We start from the raw sequence: 26,134 nt of genomic DNA on the forward strand, positions 1-26,134 counted from the left end.
GGGAAGGAGGGGAGGAAGGGGAGCCGCTCCGCGGGACGCCGCTCTCGGCCGCAGGGTTGCGGCTGCTGTGTGGGGCGGGGCTCGGTGGTCGCTTTGGTCCCTTCCAGCTCGGGGTTCGGGAACACGTGCGATGGAAGCCGCGCCGTACGCGGTGCGATGCCCGTCGTTGTGCGGGTTGGGCTGGGAGCACGTGGCTTCGTAGAATGGGCTGGGTTGAAAAGGACCGCAGTGCTCTTCCAGTTCCAACCCCTTGCTGTGCGGGGTCCCAAGCACCCGACCAGGCTGCCCAGAGCCACATCCCGCCTACACGTCCTCGTGCTTTCCTTCTGCTCTTCTTAGAAGTGGCCCCTCGATTCCCCATTTCTAGCTCCTTTGCCTGAATTCCTTCTCACTGAGACTTCACCGCAGCGATCCTTCCTTTTCCCAGTACTGCCCCGTACCCCCGTGGCTGAGCAGTGGGGCGGTGGGGACATGCCGACCCCCGGTGCAGCAAAACAGAGCTGTGTGGGAGGGACGCTCCTTCAAACAGTGGCAGAAAAGGACACAAAGCAGCACAACATGTCTTTGGAGTGCGGCACTTCTGGGCAGGGGGCTGGATTTTCTCAGGCTCGTCGTTTTTTTCAGAGCAGATCCTCCCTTTGCCTTCCCGCAGCTCTGTTGCTCTTACTATCCCTGTGTTGCACGTATCCACCTCTTCTTGGGCTGTTACACGTGTCCCCCCACCCCCTGCCTGGACCTGGCCTGGTGTCTGTGCATTGCAGCCTTTCCTGGGCAAGGACACAGCTGCTGCCATCCTAACAGAGGCATGGGCAACGCTGTGGGCCTGTGGCTGTGGGTCCAAGCACTGCTGCTTGTGGCTCTTTGGGCATCTCTGTCTTGGAGCTGCCAGTTGTTGGGAGAGATGGACTGCAGGGCTCCTCCACCCCTCTGTCAGCGCTCATCCCTTTATTTGGCTGCGAGGAGAGCGGCGGTGCTGGTTATATACGTGGTCTGCAGAGAGCAGCTCAGAGCACGACTGCCATTTGAAGGCATTTACAAGGAAACTCAGGCAAGGAGCCAGCTCTTGTGCTCAGCTCCAGTCTGATTTGCTGGTTGTTTGCAGCAGAAGAGAATTTTTTTTTTTCTTTAAGAGCAAAAAGGCAGCTTTTTGTAAAGGGTGGGCTGCAGAACGTGCCTAACGGAAGCATTCAGCACATGCAACAGGATGCAGGGAGTTGCTGTGTGCCATTATTGAGGCTGCTGGGTGCCCTGTTGGAGCTCAGCAGGGGGCTGCTCTGTGTCTTCTTAGGAAACAGCTGAGAGCATGGGAGGGTTTGTGTGAGCAGATAAAGCTTCACATCTCTGCTGAGTGGTGATTGATTTGTGGGGAGAGTGCTTAAGTTGGCACTACAGGGCTCTGTATGCTGGTGGAAGCGCCCTGCAGGATCTGTGTGACTCTCAAACTGCCATGCAGGGGTGGGCTCAACCACCTTGCCACCTTCCTTCTGTAAAGGCTGCTTATTACCCAGCACCATTCACCTGGGAGAGCCCTGCTGCTCCTGCACTTGGTTGGGAAATCCCTGGGAGCTGTGCTGGGGCTGGGCTGGGAGTGGCTCGCCCAGCGCCCAGTGCCTGCACTGCGGTATTTGTGGAGCCCCGAGGGGACTCTATTTTAGTTGGTCTCACAAAGGCTTGATTTACATTTTGCAGGTTTCAACATGAGCGAGGAGATCAGGCTTCGCGTGGCCAGCAGTTGTTCAGTGCAGTTATATAAAGCAGATTTAAAGCTCTTTATCGCTTCCCTCATACCCTTTAAATTCCTAAGTTTTCTCCCATTCCTCTGTCCTGCACCCTTTTGGGATGCTAATGCCACTGAGGCATTCAGGAACGCTATCCATGGCGGCACACTTATTTTAGGGGATGGAGAGAGCTGGAGTTGGCTGGTGGTTTAGCTGCAGAAATAGCTGCTGTTTGTGCTCGCCCTGTGTCACAGGAAGGGTTCATCACTGGCCTTGATACAGCCAGTGACTGCTTTTGCAGTCCGAAATCTTGGGAACTTTGCAGCTCGGAACTCTTTGCTTAATGAACAACGTGTGGTTTGCTCAGTAGCGTTTCCCTCGCAAGTAGCAGCCCTGGCTGCTGCTTTATGGGGGGATGAATGTGGATCTGCAGGCAGCACGGGGACAGCCACCTCCATGCTGGGGGGAATGGGCCTCTGGTTCCCAGGGTTTGTAAACTGCGGTGTAAAGAATGTAAATGCAAGCCTGGGAATGTTGTCTGACAGCGTGCAGCTCTGTGGTGCGGTACAGCTCTGTCCGTGGGGAAAGATACATCCCTCACTGGTTGCTTCAGAAAATACCACGGGTTTTATAATGTCCCTGTAAACAGTGGAAATCTCTGTTGTCCTGCTGCACAAACAGGAACGGGTTGGTTTTTCCCCCAGGTGCTTTACAGGCTCGAGGTGAGGGGCGAGTGGTGGTGCCTGTGCTGAGGGCTGTGGTGTTACCACCTGCTCTGTGTGTGAGACCCTGTGAAGAGCACGACCCATTGACATCCATTTGCAAGGAGTGTCCTTGGGATGGCCCGTAGCATCCTTTGAGTGACCTGACTTTGAGAGGACATCTTTGCTATATGCTGGAGTAGCCTATGAGAACATACGCGTTGTGAATTGTGTTTGCTGACTGCTTTCCATGCTGTGGGGCTGGGATGTGGGCTGGAGCTGCTCTTAGCCTTGTGGGAGTGGGCTTTGGGGTTGAAGCATACATTCTGGCTTTTTCCTCTGCAGAAGCTTGGAAAATGGTGAAAACCCATCAACTGTAAAAAGGAGCAGAAGTTATATTTAAATTGAAATACCAATACCACCCGACCTTGTTCTTTAATCTCTTTTCCACTGGTCCAGGCCTGATTGAGAGATCATCTAAAAACAACAGAAGCCCATGAAATGTGGTGATCTTCACCATTTTGTTTGGAAACTGGGTGGCACAGCTTTCCTGGTTTCCATGCTTCTACTTGTTGTAGATATTCCGATGCGATAGTCATCAAAGAGATGCTTCCAGTGCTAATCACGCCTGCAGTCCTGACACAACACAGCTGTGTTCGCTCGTGGAGAATTTAAAAATTTCCTCTTTCAGAAATAGTATCCAAAAACTATTGTTGGATTTTGTCTGTGTGTGTGTGTGTGTAGGTGAGCCAGTATGGTCTTGTATATAGGAAGCAGAACTCCAGATAGATGTAGGATCTTTGTACGTTTGGTTTTGGGCACTGTTGTTTCTGTGGGGGAAGGTGTTTGTAGGGATGGTACGTTGAGATTTTGCAAAGACGCAGGATTTGTGGATTCCTGTGGATTTCTGTAGCATTCTGGTCTTTGTTGCAGAAAGAAATGCTTGGAGAGTTGATTATTCTTATTGGGTGCCATGTTCTACTGAACCAAACCACCAGGACCTGCTGGGTAGGGATGGTTGTTCTCAGCACCTCGGTGGCTCGCGTGTGGCTGTCCGCAGGGCCTGCTCCCTCCCGTGCTGCAAGGCCGAGTGAGCTCTGTAGAGCCTCAAGCTGGCAGCACTCCAGTTCTCAGCAAATTGCTTTCATCTTGTGATTTATTTTCTCAAGGTCTGCTTTCTGGCCCAGCCTCCATTGGCCCTGAGGAGCCGCGGTTTCTGCCGTGCGCCCAGCACCTGGCACATGGCTGCAGGGTGCTGCTGAGGGGGGGTAAAGTGCCTGCATCCAGACATGTTCTCTTGTTAAAACAGATTTTCTTTCCTTTCCTCATGTGTTCCATTTTGGTAGTGCAGTTTTGGAAAGAAAAATCTTGATAATTCTCTTTGAATTAAGAGGTGATGTTGCTCGTCAGGGGCTTTAAGCTAATGGTTGCACTTGGTCTCTTAAAGAGGGAATAAATGGGCCCATTTCTTCATGCATGTGTGGGGTGGGTGTCTGAGCTCGGTGATGCTGGTGACCTCATGGAGACCGATGGAACGGAGAATTGCTCCCTTCTGGAAAAGCCTTTCTTGATTTCACAGTGTTCAGTAGGCTTGCTTGACTTAAGTAACGTTTTTTCTTTTCTGAGGACTTCTGCAGTCCGTTTCTGGTTCTGCCAGTTATTTATAGGCCTTCCATCTGCAGCCCTTGACGTGTCCATCCTGTGGGATTTGGCTGTGGGACGCTCTTCCCGGCAGCTCCTGGGCCGGGTGAGGGGCAGCCCTCGGTGGGGCCGCACCGCCTCCATCTTTGGACACGGCCGATATGTGGGTGTGCAGCCTGCATTGCTTGCCTCTCCTTTCTCAGCTCCCTGCATCCTGCCTGGGCCCTCTTGTTCCCATATCCCTGCTCCTGGCGTGTGTGGGCTGTGTGTTTGGGGTCCCTCCCCGATCTCCTGTTGGTGAAGGGCAGCCTTCTTCCTGCTGCCCTCTCAAGGTTTCGGCAAAGGGATGCCGGGATGGAGATCCATGGGCGCTCTGCAGGCATGAGTTAACTGATTAAATTACCAGCATTACACGAGTCACTGCTCTTCTGCTTTCTAAGCAGAGTGACTCTGCGTGCATCTGTACGTACACACCACCTCTTTCTCATCCTGAATGGCTGTTGGCCCTGGTAGTTTGTCAGTCTGAACACATGGAGCTGCGTGTTGCGGTGCCAGAGCCCTTGACTTCTGGTTAGGATGGAGGCCTGTGGTTTGGGGAAGGGCTTCTGTTTCAAATACCTCAAGGAAACAATGGCACAGCTTGCAGAAAGACACATCTGGTACTGCAGTGCTCTTAATTGTGTCAGTTACTATCTTAAAAAGGTGGTGATGGTCCTAAAAAAGTGAAATTTCTCCATTCCTAGATGCATTTCTTTGCACTGGGGAACTGGGGCTACTGGATGAAGACAAGGCATTTGGAAGCTGCCTCAATAGATGATGCGTTTAAAGAGACTCTTACTGACCCTGTGTTCCCTGGCATCTCTGTGAAGGCCTTGTTGTGTCACCGTGAGTCACCACAGACATCTCCACTCCCCTGGGAGCTGCCAGCAGCTGGCCCAGAGCCTCCAGGCTGAGACTGGGTTACTCATAGAGCCAGGACAGCAGGGAGGAGTGGTGCTTGTGGCACTGCTGGCTGCTGGGCAGCTTCATGTGTGTTCTCAGTACGTCCATCCCCAGCAGGATGCAGGAGCTGTGTAAGGGTATAGCATCACAGAATCACCAAGGTTGGAGAAGACCTCCAAGGTCATCTGGTCTAGCCATCTGCTTATCACCAATACTTCCCACTAAACCATGTCCCTCAGTACAACATCTAAACATGTCCATGGCAGCGTGGAAGATGCTAGAAATCCTGAACTCAGAGGAGCCTTTGGGGTCCCTCTCAACCTAAGCCATTCTGTGACTCTGAAAGTTGGTAAGGAACATCAGATTTCCCCAAATCAGATTGGTTGAGTTTCTGTGCTTTGTGCAAACAAAAGCATGACAACAATGATGCTGCTTTTTGATAACAAATGATATTTTGCTCCTGATTCATTCTACCTTACAGTGGTGCCTGAGAAGTGGAGCAGCTGTGATGCAGCTGCAGCGCTGGCTGTTTGTGAGCATGGGGTTGCAGCCCTTGTGAGGTGCTCAGACAAGTCAGAGGAGGGATGGTTTGAGTTTTGGTACACTTGAAGTACTTGGCTCTGGTCTTTCCCTACTTACTAACCAAATGGATGTTTATTACTGCCAAGGATTTGGATGTGCTGTAGCAGCAGTGGTGTGGTTTGTGCTGCTGACGCTGCTCCCTGCACGCAGTGTCACTTGCACATGGAAGGGGCCAGAAATCTTTATGGGAAGCTCGGTTCTTCCTATTGCAAAACCTCATTCCGAATTTGACTCCTCGTTAATTTGTCCATGAATTGATTGCCTTTTTCATGTCATCCAGATGGTCTGTTGCAACTTCAGGGGCTGTGGCACGTTCTTTTGTTGAATGCTTGGTGGGAAATTAACATGCTGCTCTGGCAGATGGGAGGGACCCTGTCCTCTGGCCTTTCTGTCACGCAAATCCAGCTTTTCTCTTTCTCCCCTACCCCTAAAAAGTCTACATTAACTTGAAAACAGTGGGAGGGAATTAAATGTGTTTTGAAAGGGTGATCCCATGGGTAGGGGTGGTATTGAGTGCTTACACAGGGTATAGAAAGGGCTTGTGGGAAGAGAGGTTGTTCAGCAAAATGAATGGCGTTTAGAGTTGTTAATCTGTGTCATTAGCACTGTGTACCAGAAAGTTTAAACTGTGCCTGACTGAATAGCACGAGTCTTTGAAATTCACAGCAGTGCTGGCAGCCCGCTGGCTTTTATCCTCTCTTGCTGCACCCTGCCTGCTCCAGCTGTTGTGCCCAGCATCCTGCGTGCTCCACATCCCCACTGCTCCCTCGTTTCAGCTGCCAGAAAGCCATCTGTGAAGAACCCGCAAGAGGTTGACTTGAAGAGACCTGCAGAAAGCAAGTTGGTGTTGCCATTGGACCCACGGAGTGAAAGTGAGCATGGGAGGGAGCAGAAGGCACACCTCACATCTCTGCTCTGGGTGCGTGGTTAATGTAACACAGGCAAACTTTATCACCCCCTTCTGAGGAGTGATGTGTGTCCAACTTGCTCAAGAGATCTGTTGGTCGCAGTGCAGCAGTTTGTACTTCTGTAGTGGTGTGTACCCTAAGAAGCCCTCACCTCCTTCAGGTGACCGTGCTGGCTGCCTGCAGTGCTTTGAGTCAGGCCTCTCTTGAAACAGGTGGCTGCCATCTGTCTGCTGTTGCTTTTCTCTTGGTGGTTTCTGGATGACATATTTTGTCACAGGTAACTCAGCAGAAAAGGCTACTGATTGCTGAAAGGATTTTGTAGAACTGTTAAGCTTGGAGAAGAACTTTAAGGTTCCCAAGTCCAACCCCACCCCACCGTGCCCACCGACCACATCTCCCAGTGTCACACTTGTTTTTTGAACACATCCAGGGATGGTGACCCCACCACCTTCCTGAACAGCCTGTTCCAATGCCTTACTACTCTTTCTGAGGAGAAACTTTACCTAATTTTGATTGTCAAAACCCCTTGAGGGTGTTTTTTTTAAGTACAGTGGTTGCTCACCAAGTGATGCTCAGTTACCTCTTGGGTCAGGAGTGGCAGTTGCTCTGAGTTGTGCTGCAAGGCATTGTGCCACCTCCAAAATAATGGTTGCCCCTCTGTGCAGTTGTTCCTTTAAAGGAAACAAAAGAATACAGACTTGGTGGCTTATGGAAGTGTCCTGCTCCTGATGATTGGACTACTTCTGCTTTCTGAGATGTCAAGATGGAGAAGATGATCCTCCGGTAAAAGTGGTGGTGCTGTAGAGTGAAGCATTGAATTCTGTTGTAATGATTATCTTCCCATTCACCATCCCTGGAGGTGTGCAAGAAATGTTTAGATGTTGTACTGAGGGGCATGGTTTAGTGGGGAAATACTGATTGTAGGTGGACAGTGGGACTGGATGGTCGTGAGCTCTTTTCTGACCTTGGTGATTCTTTGAATAACTTTAGTATCAGAGGTCATTGCTTCGATATATATATATATATATATATATATATACAGCCATTTGAGTTGAAAGAAGCTTAAATTGGAGCTCAATGTGCTTTATTTATTTTAACATCCCTAGGAGAGTTATGTTTAAAGGCTTGAAGAGGAGGATTCTTAAGCCAATGGAAGAGAGTACTTGTCATTCTGAATCAGCAGTTACCGAGGAATTAATAAACAGGTGGTGCATCATTCCAGGAACGTCTTCCATCTCCCCTGCCTAAAGGCCACATGCTGCTTTTCTTTGAAGGATATGAACAAAATTAAACAAGCATTAAGCTTTTCCAAAACTAAACATGGGCAATAGGGGTGTGTTGGGCTCCCAGTTACGGGCTCGGCTCATGGCACCTCTGATTGCTACCTGATCTGTGCCGTTCAGGTACCTGCTTCTTTCCCTCTTCTCTTCCACTGGCCCCACAGTTTTTATGCTGCAGCTTCGTGCCTGGTTACTGTGACAGCAGAGCATAGGGCAGAAGTGTGCTGGTGCCCAAGCAGTGCAGCATTTTTGGGCCACGTCCTTCATTTGGAAGGAGGCAGTGAAGATGTGGCTTTCCACACTGTCCCAGCCTTGCAGCTCCACTGCAGCCCTGATGCTGTGGGCTCACTCAACTAAGCCCAGAGATAACCACAGCTGGGTTTGGTGATAGTGGGACTGCGGGCGGATGCCGGGGGGGCGGGGGGGGGGAAGTGCTGGGAATGTGCAGCCTAAGGCTCTGATTTCAGTTTGGAAAACACCCTAAAAGAGCTTTGAACAAGGAGCCTCGTGGTAAGGCTCATCAGAAGGGAATGCTTTGGTTGGCGCAGATCTGCCCCGAGCTGATGCTCAGGCTTTGGTCAAAGGAAGGAAATGAGCTCGCTGAGACTTCCGCCTGTGTGCCACGCGTGGGGACACTTCATCTGACAACCTGGGAAAGAGATGGAGAGATCAGGGAGCCTTCCTGTGGTGGGACTTCATGCATAAGGCGTTTGTGAGCATGCTTTTGCTCAAACGCAGAATTCTTGCAGTGTTTGACTTTATGAAAAACGTCCTGATTGTATGTTGGGATTCAGCTGCCCTAGCTTGTTCTAGCTGACTTTGCATAAGCAGATCTCTTGAATTAATGGCCCATTAAAATAAGCGGGCAAAATGATATTTCTGCAGCTGTCTGACTGCTGGGGAAGCAGGTTCAAGGACAGCAGGTTGATATGTAGGGTGGTTTTTGTTGTGTTTTTTTTTTTTTTTTTTTTTTTTTAATCATCATAATTTTAGGAAAAAAAATGAAACTAAAGCCTGATTTTCATAACTGTTGCTGAAGTATTGGATGGCGCTTCCAAAGGCAGTATAATTTACATACTTGCTCATTTTGGTGTTAATAACTCAGTGGCTTTTCTTGCTGTGGGCTCAGGGCTCCTGTGGTGATGGATGAGAGAGGGCTGGTGGGAGAGCAGCGTGCTGCTGGTGGTCACTGCACATCTGAACAAAGGATGGATGGATGGAGGCTGGACATGTCCGTGGTGCCTCAGCACTGTGCTGTGTTCAGTACTCAGCAGCTCCTGCAGAACAATGCTGTGAACACGTCAGGTTGGCTGGGCTGGTGTTGTGTCAGCATTCTTCTCATTGAAAAGCTTCCCAAGGAGCTGTGTGTGCCAGCCTTGTGTCTGCAGGAGGCAGCTTCCCTGTCTGCTCTGCCACTGTGTGAAGCTGCAGATAGCCTGTGTACAAGGATACACCTTTGTAGAATACAGCTGTGAGAAAGGTTGTGCCGCCTTCTGATTTTTTTGGGGGTGGAGGGGGAAGAGCTCTTCAGGCCAGCGAATGAGCTGTTAGCCTTAAGGAGAGGATTTTCTTGATGCAACTTTCACCTACTTGCTTAATCTGCAACTGCCTGGAGGAATGGAAAATGAGCTTAGCTTACCTGGCGGCATCTCTTGCAGAGCTTTTCCTTTAATTGTGTCCTACCCACACAGAGATAAAGGTGAGGAAGAGAAGCCCTGGAGTGATGCACTTCTGTGCAGGTATGCAGCTGTGCCTTTGGTTCAGCTCTGTCCTGTGCTGCTGTGATCCCAGGTGCTCAAGCACTGCTTTCCAGCATCTCTCCCATCCCCAAGACTGCCACACCGTGCTAGGTTAGGGATCTTCACAGTGTATTTGGGCTGCAGGAGGCTGTAGCTTGCATTCTTGTTAATGTGGCTGGTGCTGAGTAAGTTCTTCCACTCTTTCAATTGCACTTCCTTTAGGTTTATGTCCTTCTCACAGATGGAAAAAATGTTAAAAATAGCAGGGCCATTGTGCTGGTGCTGGGAGTCCTGCTGGCAGCCAGGCATGCACTGCATCTTAAGGAGCACTGGGATTTGGGCTGCGTTGCTCTCCTGTGCCTTCCTGCCCTGCCACTTGGAGCTGGGAGGGGAACCTTTTGTGTCCCCAAATGTGAGCTTACACCACTCGCTTCAGCAGATATGTGGGCTTATCTCAGGCCTGCAAAGCGCTTGCCCAGCGTTACTCTGCATCCAGCTGTCTCGTGCAGCTGTGAAAGTCATCTGTGACTCGTGTGGGACAGCAGCTCTGCCAGGAATTAGGACATAGAACAAACAGAAGGAGAATGTAGGAGCTGTATTTTTCTTTTTTTTTTTTTTTTTTTTTTTAGCTTGTGTAAAATGGTTGAAGAAAATCCAGTCTGGTGAAGGTGTGACTGTGGGGATAAGGGATTTTATTTTCCTGTTGGTGAGGTAGTGGTTGTTTCACTTTTTCTTACTGTGCATTCCCCATCATGTGGTTTTGGTAAGGAGCATTTAATGTGTGCAGCATCTTGATTTGTCGATACTGTGTGCTCTCTGTCTGGGGGGTGGAAGCCATGCTGTTTGAAGAGCATTTCTTGAGCACATACAGGTTAAACTTCTCTGCTCTCTACCAACTGTATGGACAAACAGGTGGCAGAGCAAAATGCAGGGAGCTGACCTGGCTGATCCCGTTGTTGGGGGCACTGAGGCTTTCCTGTTTATGCAGCATGCCTCTCAGATGTTCATCCCACTCCTTATGAATAAAGCACTTGGTGTTGATCTCCGGGGTTCTGGCATGCCCCTCATTGTGCAGGTTTTGATGTCTCCTCTTTCATAAAATGCATCCATTTGTAAGTATCAGAGGGAAATCTCTGTCTTTGAAGGCATGAAAATCCACCACTGTCAAATTGGCAAACACTCTTTTCTTTTCTTTTTTTTTTTTCCTTTCCTTTTGGAGCCAACAATCCATTAGAGAAATTAAAATGGTATTTATTTTCTTTTTCCCATTCCTTCTTCCCCCCTAAGTACTTCTGTCCTGAGAGCAGCACAGGCCCTGGGCAAGCTGCTTTGCAGAGCTGGGGATCACAGAATGATGGTTAGATGCTTGCCTGCTGGAAGCTCCTTACTCTGAACATGATGCAAATATTCCAAAACTGCTGAATTATAAAGCTGGTGGCAATAGCAAGCAACTTTGCCCTTGGAAAGAATTACCCAAATCTCTGCTAAGTGCTCATGCAGAGTCCCCATGGCATAGAATACCTTACGTTGGAAGGGTCCTTATAGACCATCCAGTTCCCCCTGGGCGTGTGCTGGCTGCCCCCACCAGCTGGGGCTGCCCAGGGCCCCATCCCACCTGGCCTTCATGCTCCAGTTGTGCATTCTTTAAATGGAAACTTATTTTTTTTTCTCCTGAAGATGTTGCACACAGTTTCGTTTGCAGAACTGTTTGCTCCAAAAATGTTTTCTTTCAGGAAGCAGAAAGATCTGGGGGCACTCAGCTGGATGCTTCCTTTGTAACCAGCATGACAGCAAGCCAGAGTACTCTTAGCTAAATAAAGTTTTGCCAAAACACACATTTTTTTTATTTGAAGAAATATCACCAGGAACACTCAGGAAGAGGAGTTGGTCTGGACACTAGCCTGATTTTTTCAGTTTTCTGATTTCTATTAAGCATGAGCCTGGATTGTGGAGACTAAGGTTATGAATCCACCGGGAGCCTATAGGGAAGATGCCAAATGAGTTTTCTTGAGTGTGAAACGTTTTGTTTCTCAACCCAGCCTGCTTGTAGAGGGATGGCACTGAAGTGCCTGCTGGGCCACCGCAGGCCAAGCAGAGATCTCAGCCTGACAGCTCTGTGCTGCTTTGTTCCTGTGGCATCTGTATGGAGCAGGGTTGTTTTCTGCTTCCAGCAGGGGCAGTTAGAGGAAAATGTTTCTAAAATATTTCAATGCTTCAGAGTTTTGTGAAAATGTTTTAGAAATAGAGCTCTATTCCATGCAACCACTTTCTCCCTCTGGCTCTCATTTCCTTCTATAAGAAAAGGATTTCGTATCTGTCAGTAACCTTCCTGCAGAAGCAGTGATGCTGTTTGGACAGCTACAAAGACAGCGGCCCAAATGGGGACACGTGTCCATAGCAACTGGGGAAAAAAAGAGCAAAAAGAGGAGGTGAAGCAGCAAGCTCTCTACTGGCTCACCCATCCTCTGAGGCTGGTGATGTGGGAACATCTTGCCCAGTGGTTATGCAAGGAGTGTGCTTGAAGACATCCAGGGATGTCTTCTTGCCCTGCTGTTCAATCAGAGGTGGAACTGATGCTTCCCTACATCTAGAATCATCTGATTTGCAGAACTTCATACTTTCAATTGACAGAGTTACAAAGTCTTGGTAAGAAATAAGTGCTCATCTGTTTGTTGAAAATAAAGGGGATAAGTAGGAAAAGAAGATCTCTTATTTCCCCTAAACACAATTGCAAAGCTCTTAACCAACACAGCTTATCAGGATCTGTGTGTACTGCCTGTGCATGCTGTCAGCTTCAGGCTGATCTCTGAGTTCTTGTGTTCCTCCCCACTGTTGTGTAAAGCAGAAATTACAATAGAAATGTATCTCAAGTGTAGTCTGGAAGGGCTTTCTGTAAATTTGTCTGGGGTTTTCTGTAAACTTGTGTGTCCTTTCTTGTCTTGTTCCTCAGTGATGCAGTAGCTTTGGCTCTTGGTTATGATCAAAGTCTGAAGACTGCTAGATTTGTTTTAATATTTCATGGTTTAGGATGTCAAGAGATTGAAAACTAAGAATACATCTACTATGTAACTAAGGTTTCTGAGGAGAGGAACGTGTTACAGAAATACTTAGACGGCCTGTAGATTTTACCATTTAATGAGAAATGAGGCTGTAACACATTTGGACAAGCCAAGAAGGCCAAAGGCATCTTGGCTTGTATCAGCAGTGGTGCAGCCAGCCTCTTGTCCTGGCACTTGGCAGAGGTGAATACAGCCTTCATCCGGAGAGTGGCTAGCCAGTTGGATGCTCATGTTTTGTTGGTTTTTTTTTTTAACATTTACCTCTGTAGACAGGATTTGACAGCTGCTTTCGTTCTCAACACTTCGTTAATGGTTCTTGTCCATGTGAGCTGTTCTGTGTGTGAAGATAAGGGTGATGGCAGAAGATAGCTCTCCTCTTTGCATTGCTGAAGCCTGGTCCAAACAATTCATTCAAGCTGGAAGGGTCGGCAGGGGCTGTCGAGAGGAACAGATGGTTCTTATTCCTAAATTTACAGTGTTTTTTCCCCTTCCCCCACTCCCCACTGTCAGATGAAACGATTTCTTTCATTAATTCCAGCAAGTTCTGTAAACAGAGCGTGTAAATATATATAAACAAATGCCTGATCTGCCTTGGTTTGAATATTTAAGAGCAGCAGTTTACAAAGCTCACTCCTGCCTCTGGGCAGAGGAGGAGAAGTGGGAGGAGGAATTCAGCCGTGGGTCTCCTTTTGTCTTTGCAAACCTCTCATCTGAGCTGCTGGGGTCTTTGTGGTCCTAAGGGCAGGCTGACCCTGGCAGTCGCAGCAGTATGTGGGGGATGTAAAGCCTATCTGCCTCATTTTGGGTGGAGCTGGGAACAAAATTCTCTGCTGCTTTCCCCACCTGATGTGTTTTTTGTTGTTTTTTTTTTTTCCTTTTTTTTCCTGCCAGTATAGACTCAAGGCACCAGTAAGTAGGCTGATGTGTTGGGTGGGGATGGACGCTGGTCTATCCATGGTTTCATCATGGTTTCATCTGTGTGATGGGCTCACCGTGATCTGGGCTCCCTTACAAGGGCAGCATCACCTGTGCTGATATTCAGTCTTCAGCTGGTGATGATGAGCTCAGGGTCAGTGTTATTGCTTGTGCTGGTGCCTGCATAGAAATGCTGGGAAAGGCCTGCTGAGCACTGTGCGTGGTGCTCAGGTTGCTTCTGTGACCATCTGCTAGGAGGTTCCAAGGAGGTAGAGCTGGTGATGCAGACGCCATTTGTGCTTTTTGTTACTGGCTTTCAACTAATAAATTCTGCCAAATCCTGATGATTTTATATTTCTGCTAGTGTGTTTAACAGGGTTTCATTGGAGTCAGTGAAGTGATCTGCCATGAAGCCAGGGGATGTGCTGGGGACAGGCAGGTTTTCTGGCAGAGGAAGAGGCTCTGCGGCCATGCAGAACTGGGCATAGAGTCAGGACCAGTCACACAGTCATTCTCCTGGCCACAACTCACCCTTTTTCAGGAAAAGAAAACAGAGGAGTGAAAGGTTGTTGAAGGTGCACTCTTGGCATTAAAATACTGCAGTTAGTTTCCATCAGAGGTTAGCAGTGGGGTTTCTTGAGAACCACTGTTGGCATCTGTGGTTTTTAATCGCTTCAGAATGGGAAGAGGTAATATTTGCAGATGACACAGCTACTGAAGCCAGTGGTAATGAAGTTGATAGAGTGGTTTCGGAGGTGTTTCAAAAGGCTGTAGAGAAGTTGAGCTGCTCAGCAGCATCCAGCAGGGAAAGCACTCGCAGACGTGTGCTCTGAATAAAGATATTCAACCTATTCAAATACAATTGATGGGGGTTAATTCTTAGCTACTTGGTGAGAAGCAGGCTGGAGGCTGCTGGCTGTCAGCAGCAGCACCTGTCTTCTGTTCTGGTGCAAAATAATCGCATTTGGTGCAACTGCTGCTGTCCATCGTTTTTGCTCTGTTGTTTTTGTGCTTATTATCAGTGAAAGCCCTTCATATTGCAGCCTGCAGTAGAGAACCTCCTTTAGCAGGGTTTGGACTTGGTGATCTCCATAGGTTCCTTCCGACCTCTGTGATTATGTGATTCTGTGATTTTGAGTGTGTTTGTCTGTACCATCTCAACCCCTGACCTACCCAAGTCGGAAGTTGGGATAAGCTCAGTACTTATTTAGAGGAGTAAAATGTTCCAAAATGCCAAACTATTCTATTAAATCATCAAGAGGTTTTAATTTCCTGCTGGATAAATGCCTAATAAATTTAAGTGGTCAGATGAATACAAATATCACCCTTTGTAGGGAGAGATGGAGGCAGGGGTGTCAGTTTGGCCTGTCTATACAAACCAGCCTCCATCAGAGCCCTTGCCCATTTGTTATCAAGGGTAAGGACAGAAGTTTCTCTGACTGTCCTGCTGTGGATCTGGGTAGCGTGAAGGCCTGCAAGCTGGAGCAAGAGACAGAGAGAAACAGCATGGGAGGGAGAAGGACAGGGTGTGTGGTTGGATCCATCTTGGTTGAACCCCAAATAAGTATTTTGAGGCACCGGTGATGCATCTGGGGCTGATGGCATTCAATAGCTGGGCTGGGAGCCATCCTGGATGACTGCAGGAGCCTTCAGAGCTTGTGGCTGCTTGGCTGATGGCTGCCGGGGGGTGGAGGAGCTGGATGTGGTTAATGTGCTGTTTGCAACGCGTGGCCCAGTGGGGCTTCGGTGAGGGGAAGGAGAGGCTCCTCTGCAGCTGCACTGAAAGGATAAACAGGAGGACAAACAAAAATCTCAGTACACTTTGTGCTCAGTGCAGCCGTCCAGACGCTGAGCAATGGACGCAGAGCAGATGCGACCTATCTGGTGTGCGTGGTGCTGGCAGCCCTCCTGGTGCTGCGCCCTTCCCCAGCTGGCTTCAGTGCACTCCTGAATTTTAGCAGCTTCTTCCTTTCTTAATGCTTCCCCTTTGAGAGAGGTCTCGCTGTGGCTGCCCTGAGCTGTGGTTGTGGTTTATCTGAACCACAGATTATTTGGCTTGTTGCCCAATAGAATGCCAAAGCTGAAGATGTCCACAGCCAAGCAGCGTGGGAAGGGGGGAGGAAAGAAGTCATGGCAACGTGTTATAAAGGCCTGTTCTTGAAAGTAAACTTAGATTCTAATTTTGACTTTGGATATATATGTGCCGTCTTCAGCCTTGTAGCCGTGGATGCTCTGCTGAAGGTGACATGAATGCAAAAAGCACTAACGAGGAAATCCTTGGCAAATCTCCTGATAGCCTGACTTCAGCTGAGATATTTCCAGTTTTTAAAAACTATTTCACGGTGTGGAAAAAGAAAGAAGTCAGAGCAAGGGTACAATCAGCTCTTTGCCTAGAGGTTGCTTACGGAGCTTTCCTTATGTCATTATTTTCTTTCATATCGGTTTGAAGGTTCCCTTGTTTGTTCTGAATGGTGTTTTGTCTGAATATACTTTCAAGATTTGCAGTTAATGGTGGTTGTAGGATGGAGAGATTATCCCAGAGCTGCCCTATTGTTCCGTGGGAAGTGGGAGCCACGGGAATGAGCTTCTTCTAAGGGGATTTGGTGGGGAGGTGGGAAAAGGGAGAGCTGGGAGCGTCCTGTGTGCCAAGCAGTGAGCGGGGTGTCCTTCCAGGCCCAGGGAGAAACCTCCCAGCTCTCATAAATGGGAGTTAATAGTGTGGTTTTATTTATTTGGGTATCGTTTTAGTGCTGATCTGAGTCCTGCCTCGAGGCTTCTGTACGGGTAGGATTGGCACAGCTTTGATTTTCTTTGCTGTAGAGATACAATTATATATAGAAACTTGGCGTAGCAAATACATGGGTATGTCCATCTTCAACTCCATGGATATGTTTGTGTCGGGAGGACTTGGGAATATTTGAGAGCTCTGTCTTTTGAGGGGAACAGCTGACTCTTGGAAATAATTGATTTAAAATAAGAATCTCTGCTGCAATGTAATGTATGAGTGCAATTAAACAGTACAATGATTTTCTTCTTCTGCATCTTCATGCTCATGGCTTTACGGGTTGAAGCTCCCTGGTATGTCCATGAGGGCTGGGAACAGCCTGGCTTTGTTTTCCCATGAGTTGGGGGGAAATAGATTACCGTTCAGTCCATGGGTCTGGGGGAGGATATGGACGCATTAGGCAATGTGGTTTAAATCTGAAGGCCATTACTGTTTGGGCACTTAGTTAATGGAGCGTTGCATAGTTTATGTACTTAGTGTTCCTGGGAGATTGAAATGCCCTTAAAAAGCAAATCTGTCCAACAGCCCTGTCTTTCTACAACATAAATTAAAAGGCCAAGTAACCAGATCTGGCTCGGTGATCACCTGGGGAAAATGGGGCAGAGTCTGCCCAGTGCACTGCCTTGATTTCTGACTGCATTCTGTAGCAGTGATCTCTGCCTGGATGAGAACTACCTGATGCATACGCATTTCTATCCAAACTCACTCAAATTTAGTTCTTATTGCTGCTCATGTTCACTTGACTTCAGCACTCCGGGCTTACAAATAAAGGAGGGATGAGAGGAGAGGGGAATGGCAGCTTGGGGCTGATAGAGGTGGGAGTTGAAGCATGAGTGCATCCTAACATTTCCTGAAGGTGTTTCTTTTTCTCCCTTCTTTTGGTCTTTTCAAAAGTAGCTTTTGCTTACTCATGAAGTACTTTCCCAGTGTAAATGCAGGGCAAGCTGCTGCTCTGTTTCAATAACATCAGCCATTCCAGGGAAATCACCCCCACCCTTCCCTGTGCTGTCAGCACTAACAATTTTTTGTCCAGATTTGTTCATGCACATTTCAGAAATCAGTGCACATCTGGATCTAGAAGTGTTAAATGAGCTTTGAAATGACTTTTTCTGTCTTTAAAGGAAATAAAATGCACATATTTCATAAGAGGGATAACTTTCAGATAAAAATAAGTTTTGTTACAGCCATGCAAATCCTCTGCAGCAAGACCTGGGGCTGTTAGGCTTTGGTGAAGGGAAGTCTGAGCGCATGCTCACCTCATCCACACGTTGGAAGCTCATTACAGTTTGCTCTGTATCCACTATCTTTACACTTGCTCTGTGTGTTCAGGCTTTATGGCGCTGTGACATGCAGGAGGCTCATGGAAATCTTCAGTGACTTGGTTAGACGTAGGTATTAGTTTATGCTGTCAGCTGTCCTACTCTTCTCATGTCCATTTGCTGCTGTATGTAACAAAACACCTTATACTTAAAGGCCAGGGATGAAGTCCTTGGAAAGCTGTTAATGTCTTGCAACTCTTACTTTTAAGCTAAAACCATTACACTAGGATTTTTTTTTTTCATTGTAGAGTGAGAATCTATAACAAGAAAGCCAAGTGGGTTTGGAGCTTAGAAGGCAGTGTTGGTGGTACACGTGTTTTTGATGAGAAGAAATCCTGCCCCCAGTTCTCCATCACATTTGTAGCATTTCCTTAACGTGGGCAGATCTTGGTTTTGACTTCTTCCTTCTTTCAGGGGTTTATATTGCTGCTGTCACTATGGCTGATGTGTGCTGCTAATTGGCTTTTTTTTTTTTTTTTTTTTTCCCTATTAATTGCTTTGTAGATTTGTGTTGATGCCTTCATTTGACATCAGAACTTGAGTGGAAAATTGTATACTTAAAAAAATATATGTTTAAAAAAAGTAATCTGATGAGGCCATTGAGGAAGGGAGCCATAGATCCATCTTAACATGATAAATGTATTGATTGCTTAGCGAGGTCTGTGCTTGCAAATGAGTGGTAGCAGTATCTAAGGGCATAGAGGTAAGAAGCTGATCTTCCTTGGTGGTGTTGAGCAGATGAAATGATTCTATTTCCAACTGAAGTAGCTTTGGTTTTCCATTATTCCTTTTGTGCTTTTTCTAAATTTTGATCCTTGTAGGATCCCCCCTCAAAATACTGTCCAAAGAGTTGGTGTACATACTGAGGACCCCAGGAGCAGACCCTGCTTAATGGGCTGCCACTGAAGGTCAGCAGATGACTTAGTTGAATATGTGGTAGTTGATGTTAGGAGAGTTATCATCTTGTGCCTTTAGAACTTTTTTTTTCTTAAGGAGCTAAGTATTTATTGTTTTTACAGGCATGTTATGGCTCTGCATGCTGCCTTAGCAGTCCTAATCAGAAAATGAATTTTTAATAGTCTCTCTCCTGGAGAAAAAATACCTTCTGGTAGTGTTGATTTGAGCTTCACAGCAGTGTAGCTTGCCTGAAACAATATCTCTTGTTTTGGCATGCAATGCAAATGATTAAACTAATTTTCTGCACAATCACCCTCTTTTAGACACTGCTACTGAAGGAAACCTTGAGCTATTCCTGTGCAGCCCAAAATCCTGTGTGTGACTGGGGAGGTCGTGGTGTGATGTCACAGGCACACTGCCTTGGGACAGGTTTGGTTGTGTGCAGGATGCTGCTTATCAATATTGCTCTCTGTGCAATAACCCAGGGGCTGCTGAGCCTCATGTAGCCATGTGAGTGGGTTTTCTCTTTCTGGGCTTTGTTCTCAATGTGTTGCTGCAGCTGTTCCCAATCCACACTTCAAGGCAGCTCTGACTTTTTGAGCACCGTGACCCCCGACCATCTGGGAATAAAACATATTTCTTTGCAGGCTGCCACCAGCCTGCTCAGGCTGTTCTTATCGCTGTGACTGCCCCGCTGCTCTGCTCCTAACAAGGTGAATTAATGAGGGAATTACTGGGCTTCACTTGCATTCCTGCCACCAGGAACCAGTCACTAACATTTAGCTTTACACCCAGAGGCTGCAGAGCCTCTGTGTCAAGACCAGTAGGTAAACTCAGCAAATTAAAAGCCCTGGGAACAGTCCCTTGGTGTGTTAACATTTAACGCTTGGTTTCCGCTTGGGCTGTTCTAGGAAAACATGCTTTGTAGGAAACTTGTTTGACTTCTCTGCAGTATCCCAGGTGGTGGTCAGACTGCTTCCAACATCAGCTTTCTGAACCCAGGTTCGGTGTGGGTGTCTCGTGGTCTTCTGGAGCCTGACCTGAAGCAAATTTGCAGCTGGCAACCTGGGAAGCCTGGGGTTCGTTCTCTGTGAGACGTCAGGAGAGAGCAGCCAGTTTCATTTTTTGTCAATGGTGTTCCAGAGCAACCCTATCGAGTCGTTTCTCTGGGAGAAGAATAACGCTAAGCCACGCTTACTTCCCATTTTTAATGCTTTTTGATAAATTCTCTCTCCTTAGAAACAGGCACTGCATTTAGTGCTTGTCTGGACGGAAACATGGATGGACGTGTACTCGTGTGACTGTCTTTAATGCACCTTTGTAACTTGGAGCATTTTCAGTGCCTGCACTTGATTCTCCAGATGCAGAGCCAAAGGCACATACTGGCTGTTCCCGTGAGCTGAGAACTGAAATGCAATTCCCTCTCTGCCTCAAGAGAAAAATGTTGGAAGAAGCTTTGTTTCTGACTTTCCAAAACATATTTGAAACATAAGTCAGTGGCAGGCTTTGTTTTGGAAATGGTCTCGCTCCAGCAATGGTTCTGCCAAGGCTGTTTATCCCAATTCCTACATAGTTTCACAGGCTGAGAAAGTAAAACTGGTGTGTGGGTGGCTGCTTGAAAATGGTCCTTATGGATATTGCTGCAATTTGTTTAGCAAATAGCGGTAGCTTATGCATGAGCCTGTAATTCACACAGCATGTACTAGAGCACAGTGCGATGGCATGTGGAAAGATGGGGTGGTGGAAAAAGCAGAGGCAGGAGGCTTTGGAAACTCTGTGTCCTGTTATGTGACGTGATTCAGATGTGCTAGAAGTCGGTTTTCTTAACTGGTTATTGGAGAAGTCAAAACTTCCAACATCACAGAGAAAAGAGGGCTGTTCTGTCCTTGCTGGGGCAGGTGATGGATGTGAACACCAACAGTGTTCTTTCCAAATAGTTGCAGCGTTAATAATGGACTGAGTCTGAGGAATCTTTGGCTGGTGAGTAGGAGGTGGAAGGACAGGGGTGGGAGGGAGGTGGAACCATCCAAATTCCAGAAAATTCACTGTTTTGGGATAGGAAAATGCTCGGTCTCTCTCTGGTGGTGAAGACAGCAGTGTGCTAGCTAGCCTGGATGGCTGTCCTGTTCCTAAACTGGTGCTGCTGAATTTGCAGCTCTCATCTTGTCATATAATTTAATTTCGACTTAATTAGGCTCAACAATGCCAGTTATGTCTTTGATATCATCTGATTCAGATAGGAGCCGAGTTAGGCGCTAGCACTGCTTTGGGCCATGGGCACATGAGGAGTGGAGAAAGGGCTGCCATTCAGCAGGCTGAGGAAGGAAATCCTTTAAGAGACTGTTTAATAAACCAATGGGCTGAGATTGGTAACGATGAAGGACTGAGCTGCTGGGTTGTGTCCAGAAGCAAGGGCTTTGGCAGTGTGTCTACTTGCGCACCTAAGCTGAAGCTGCCTCTGTGCTGCCTTTGGCCTGGATTGCCTTCAGCTCACCACTTGAACTTGCCCAGTTTACTTGTCCTTTAAAGAAATGGTGTTGCAGTTCCCACCAGATCGCCTGATATTTCAGTTTACTGTTTGCAAGGTACTGCAACGTAGCCCAGTAATCCTGTTTTCTTTTTACAGGAAGATACTTGTTTGCCAGTTGGCTAAATGTCATGTTTGAAGAAGCTACAAGTTCGTGTTTTAGCTATCTAAACTTCTGCTGTTTGGAAGTAATTTATTTTCCAGTTGTTCTTCCCTCCATGCATCTCCACCTCTGAGCAGACAGCAGACAGAGCTGGGGCTGAACATTGGGAACATTCCCACCTACATCTCCTACTGTCTAATTGAAATGTCATAGCAGAAATTAAAATGTAATGTGATTTGTTTAGTTTTGATGCCTTTGGAGATATTTTCTCATGCAGGAAACATCTGTAAGAGATGCCTTGCGCCACTCCAGGGCTGGGAAGTATGGCCTTCATACAGCTGGAAAGTTGTTGGTGGATCTCCTCAACTCCCAGTGCCACCATTGGATCTGTGGTGGGCTCTGGTGGGTAGGAGCTGCATCTCCCACATGAGGAAGACTTACCCTTGCTGTGACCTTTCATATTCATTTTGGGGTTAGTTTGGACTTGTCCAAGGATCCCAGCCCTCTGTCGCCCCAAGCAGAGGTAGCTCTGTGGTTGGGTCTGTGAATAAAATGGAGCCCTTCCAAAATGGCGTGTGCAATCCTTGATCATCTGTGATCTGGCAGCACTTGCCAAGTGTAAAATGCCTTTTTAAAACGAGCTTTTATCGTTTGTGCTGAAAAAGAGCTTTGAGCCTTCCTGTGTGGATAGGACTTTTGTGTTGTGCATGGTATCTCTCCAGTCCCTAATGAATAAACACAGCTGGCGTTTTTGGGAGATGGATTTAACATCTTTTCATCAAAGCTGTAAAAATACAGCGGCGATTACAGAATTCCACATCTTCTGATTTTTGTGCCGATCCGCGCACCAACTTCAGAGTGATCAAATGAAAAATGCTTTTCTTATGAGGCTGCCTTCAGCCCATTCCAGAGGAAACAAGTTTCCCCTCCTTCCCCCCCCCCCTCTGGAAACTCGACTGGAACAAGCAGCCTTGATGACTTATCAATGTTGGATTATCATGCAATAATTTACCAGGCAGCCCTTTGCTGTCCGGAGCCGCCTACACGCACAAGTCAATGGTGCCTTTGTTCTGGAGTGCCTGGAAGAATGCATGACCTAATGGGGCGGTGGGAGTTCACGTTCATTCCAGCATGCTGAGGTTCCCCGAGCGTCCCTGTGCCTTTCCTTCCTCCTGCCCCATTTCAGGACAAGTGCCATAGGAAAAGCAACCTGCTTTGTTCCATCCATCACTGTTGGAGCTCACTGTGCCAAAATCTATTGTTTTGGTTGAGCACGGCTTGTGACGTGCTTGTGATAAATCCTTCAGATTATCAGAAAAGGTAAACCCTATGTTTTCTCTTTGTTTCAGACTCTGGCTACGCCATTTCTATGTGCAATACCAGTGCTGTAATAATCCTGCACAAAATTTCCCAGAGAAGCCTGGGTGTCATTATTATAGATGTCTGCTGTAGCACTGTAATAATTCCTTGCTTTCATAGAATTACAGAATGGCTTCAGTTGGAAGGGACCCTGAGGATCATCAAGCTCCTACCCCTCTGCCACAGGCAGGGCCGCTAACCTCCAGATCTGGTACTAGAGCAGGCTGCCCAGGGCTCCATCCAACCTGGCCTTGAACACCTCCAGGGATGGAGCATCCACAGCTTTTTGTGCAGCTTGTACCAGCACCTCACCACTCTCTCTATGAAGAACTCATTCTCCTTAAACGCTCCCTTCCCACCATCAATCTCTGTGCTCCAGGAGGGTCTCTAGAATGAGAGGCTGCCCAAAATCCTGCAGTAGTTGAGAGCAGTGCTTGGTGCAAGAAATTTACTCCTAAGTAAAATCTTGTTAACTCAGTATCACCTGTCTCTTGCCATTGCTGGTGTTTCTCCTTTGGAGATACTGAGTGCTTTCTGCCCCAAGTCTTTGGCAGTAGTGTCTGCTTGTAGCTGGTCGAGCCTTGCGCTGGGTGAGGGAACTGAGGCAAGAGTAAGAAGGAGGGATGAATGTCCATAGGCACCTCCCAGGGCCTGAGCTGGCTTCCGTTCTGGCCACGAGCATGGGGCAGGTCAGCAGGAGGAAATGCCAGGGAGCTGCTGGCCCTTACCTTGTTGCTGTGAAATGGAAATGAAGGCCAGTCGAAAAGCAATAAATGTGAAGCAGGAGATAGCCAAAAGGGAAACATTCAGAGCAAGGTTTAACTGTTTCATTACAATTCTGAGAATTTTGCTGAAAATGAAAGTGCAGGAAAAACTCTTTGCCCAGTGCACGTACTCAGACGGAGTTATTTTCTCAGCAGCAGAACTTAGCAGCGGCCGTTTAAAGCTTGCTGTGAGGAGGCTGCAAAGTGGAGTCGCAGACAATAAGGAAGGGAGCGGGAGTTCTTCCTGGGGCCATGGATGTGAGCGGACCGATAATGAAGGAGCCAAGTGTCGGTCGGGGCTTATCTCAAAGGCATCTGCTCACAATCCGGTGCTTGTAGTGGCTGTGCCAGCTGGCAGGATGCTTTCCTGATGTAAATCATCCATCCCTTCTGAGGAGCCTGAGCACAAGGAGCCCTTTTGTGAGTAGGCATGAATTCTTAACTTGGAGGGGAAAGGGAGGAGTTTCTCATCCAGATCTAAACAGCATTTACTTACATTTTCCAGGCTATCTTTATGGTGCTCAGTGTGGTGTGCTTCCTGCTGGGGTGCAGGAATGATGACCCTACTGATGTCTACCCCCTGGCCCTGGGTGTTGTGCTTGGGCTGACAGCATGGTTGGGTTGTTGGGGATGGTGTGCCCTGCATCCGACACTGCCAAACAGCTCTCACCATTACTGCTGCCTTCTTTGAATCTGTAACAGCAGAGCAGCCTTGGAACCACGTGCATATTTATGTGATTTTCTACATCAGCATGCACCGTAAGAAGATCTGGTTGTTTTTGTCACCTTGCCACTTGCAGGTGGACATCTTCCTGTGACAGAAGGGATGCTGTATGAAAACACGAGGCTTGTGTTTTTGTGCTCCAGAGGCATGCCAGGTTGCACTCCCAAAGTGCTGAGCTCATGATTGCTAATTACAGTGCATCATCTTTCTGCTAATGACCTTCTTTAAAAAACACATGGAGCTCTTCCTGTAAAATAGATCTGCTGCTTCTCACTACACAGGGAAATACATCAGATGCATGATGCTGTTAGATGCTTTAAGGCCACAATGAGATCAAAACAATTGTCATTGTCTAGGAACAGAAGAGCAGTGACTTCTCTCTTCAAAATAAAATGTTTAAAGCTGCTTTTCACCTCATTACTGCTGTTGCTATTCCTTAGAGTAACAGCAACATGTATTTATGGAGCCCTGCAAGACCTGGAAGCCTTATCTTTGCTAGGGAAAAGGCTGTGCAGCCTTGAAGAGTTTGCAGGCAGGCTGCTAAGCACAGCTTTTATGTTCAGTATAAACAAGGGGGGGAAACGTGTTTCAACACTGTGTCAGCTGGTCTTGGGTAAATGCTATTGTTCCTGCAGTATTTACCCATGGCAGGCTGTTACAGTGCTGGAGCACAGCCTTGCTGTGTGCATTAACTGCATTCCAATGTCATGCCATTAGCGGGGCTTCTCAAGCAGTCACGCTGCCAGCTAAAATAAATGTCTTTTCACCTGGGCTGTGCACTTGGACAAGTTTCCAGTAAGTTTTCTTTGGCCTGTGATGTAAAACTGAAGATGAAGGAAGCGTTCTTTCAGTTTAACGCATGGGTTTCTATGGAAAAATGTTTCTGTGCTGCTCAGAGCCTGGTTTGCACATGCTGTGCCTTTAGCTTGGGTGATGTTTTTTGCAAGGAGCTGCAGGAGAGCTCTTTGGGAAACAGAGATCATAATCCAGTTAGTTAGAGTGGAGATGGGAGAAAAGCCAGCAGGTTGTTGGCATGAGGTGGTGAGGGCATGGATGTTTTTAGCTGGGATGCTCCTGCAGGCTTTGATTTATTTCTTGATAGGGATGTTCAGGCTGTGAATTGGCCTTCTGCTGGAACAAAGTACAAATGGGATTACATCTCCTGCTTGTGTTGGGTAGTGAGAGGAGGCTAAGCCTTTGCAGTACAATGGTAAGTATTGATAGGAAGAATTTCTGGCCTTCATGGGATCAAGTTGTCATTGACAATGAGAAATTCTCACTTGTTGCCTTCTGTGTGTAAGAAGATCACATTGAGTAACTTGACTCTGAACCAACAGTCAGCTGGAACAGAGCAAGAGGAACAGATTGTTAATGTCTGGCTTCCAGTATTGGGCTTAGCTCATCCATAAGCTCACACACTGTATGAGTAGAATAGTAGGAAGTGTTGGGGGCCTTGTATCACTGTGATGCTCCAGGTCGGAGGGGGAGTCATTCATTAACTTCAGATCAGAGTCTCACTTGCATAAAACTGGGATGATTGGAGTAAAGTTAGATGTGAAAGAACTTAAATTGGAGGTGTCATTTCATTGCAGTCAGCTTTTTGCAGATGCGCTTTAGGCCTATGCTATTCCTGTTGCCTTGTGCTGCCTGTCTGTGCAGTGAAGCACTCTTCAGCAGGTGCCAAGTCTCCTGATAAAATTTAATGTGGTGCCATTCATTTATTTTTACAAACAGGGGTTAAACCTGCATAACTCCTGCAGCAGAGGAAGCCTGTGTCTTGATCAACTGATCCTCTGAGCATTTGGTTTATGTGTGTAGGAATGCATGTTCAAGTCACCAGAGAGAATCCTTTTTGGAGGATGGTGTGCTGTTGTCTGCAGACCTGTTGGGAGAACAGAGGGAAGGGATGTGACTTTGTATTTATCCCATGGCTAGCGTGTTGCACTTCGAACTGAAGAATGTCTTGGCAACTTTAATCATAGTTTCCAAGAAACTTGAACCTTGCTTTGTCTTTCCCAGGGAATATTTAGAAGGGGATGTCCTCAATAGTTCAGTGCTGGAGGAAAGACATCATGAGTACTGGAAAGAGTTGGGACTGTTTCTCTGTCTGAGCAGGGGGAACCCTGCACTGTGACTCTTACCTCTGGTTAATAATGTTTCTCCAATATGTA

The 26,134-nt window shown here is 47.3% G+C and overlaps 1 protein-coding gene and 1 long non-coding RNA gene across 2 annotated transcripts in view; both read left to right on the forward strand.

Moving 5' to 3' along the window:
• The window catches only part of LAMC1 (laminin subunit gamma 1), a 49,984-nt gene that overhangs the window by 426 nt on the left and 23,424 nt on the right, over positions 1-26,134 (forward strand). The gene's annotated exons all lie outside the window — the stretch shown is intronic.
• LOC128072199 (uncharacterized) lies at positions 93-8,065 on the forward strand. The gene is made up of 2 exons (XR_008202169.1): positions 93-6,456; positions 7,599-8,065. It is a non-coding gene; the product is annotated as an uncharacterized LOC128072199 (long non-coding RNA).

Source organism: Tympanuchus pallidicinctus, unplaced genomic scaffold, assembly GCF_026119805.1.
Source record: "Tympanuchus pallidicinctus isolate F22 unplaced genomic scaffold, pur_lepc_1.0 scaffold7, whole genome shotgun sequence".
Classification (NCBI taxonomy): domain Eukaryota; kingdom Metazoa; phylum Chordata; class Aves; order Galliformes; family Phasianidae; genus Tympanuchus; species Tympanuchus pallidicinctus.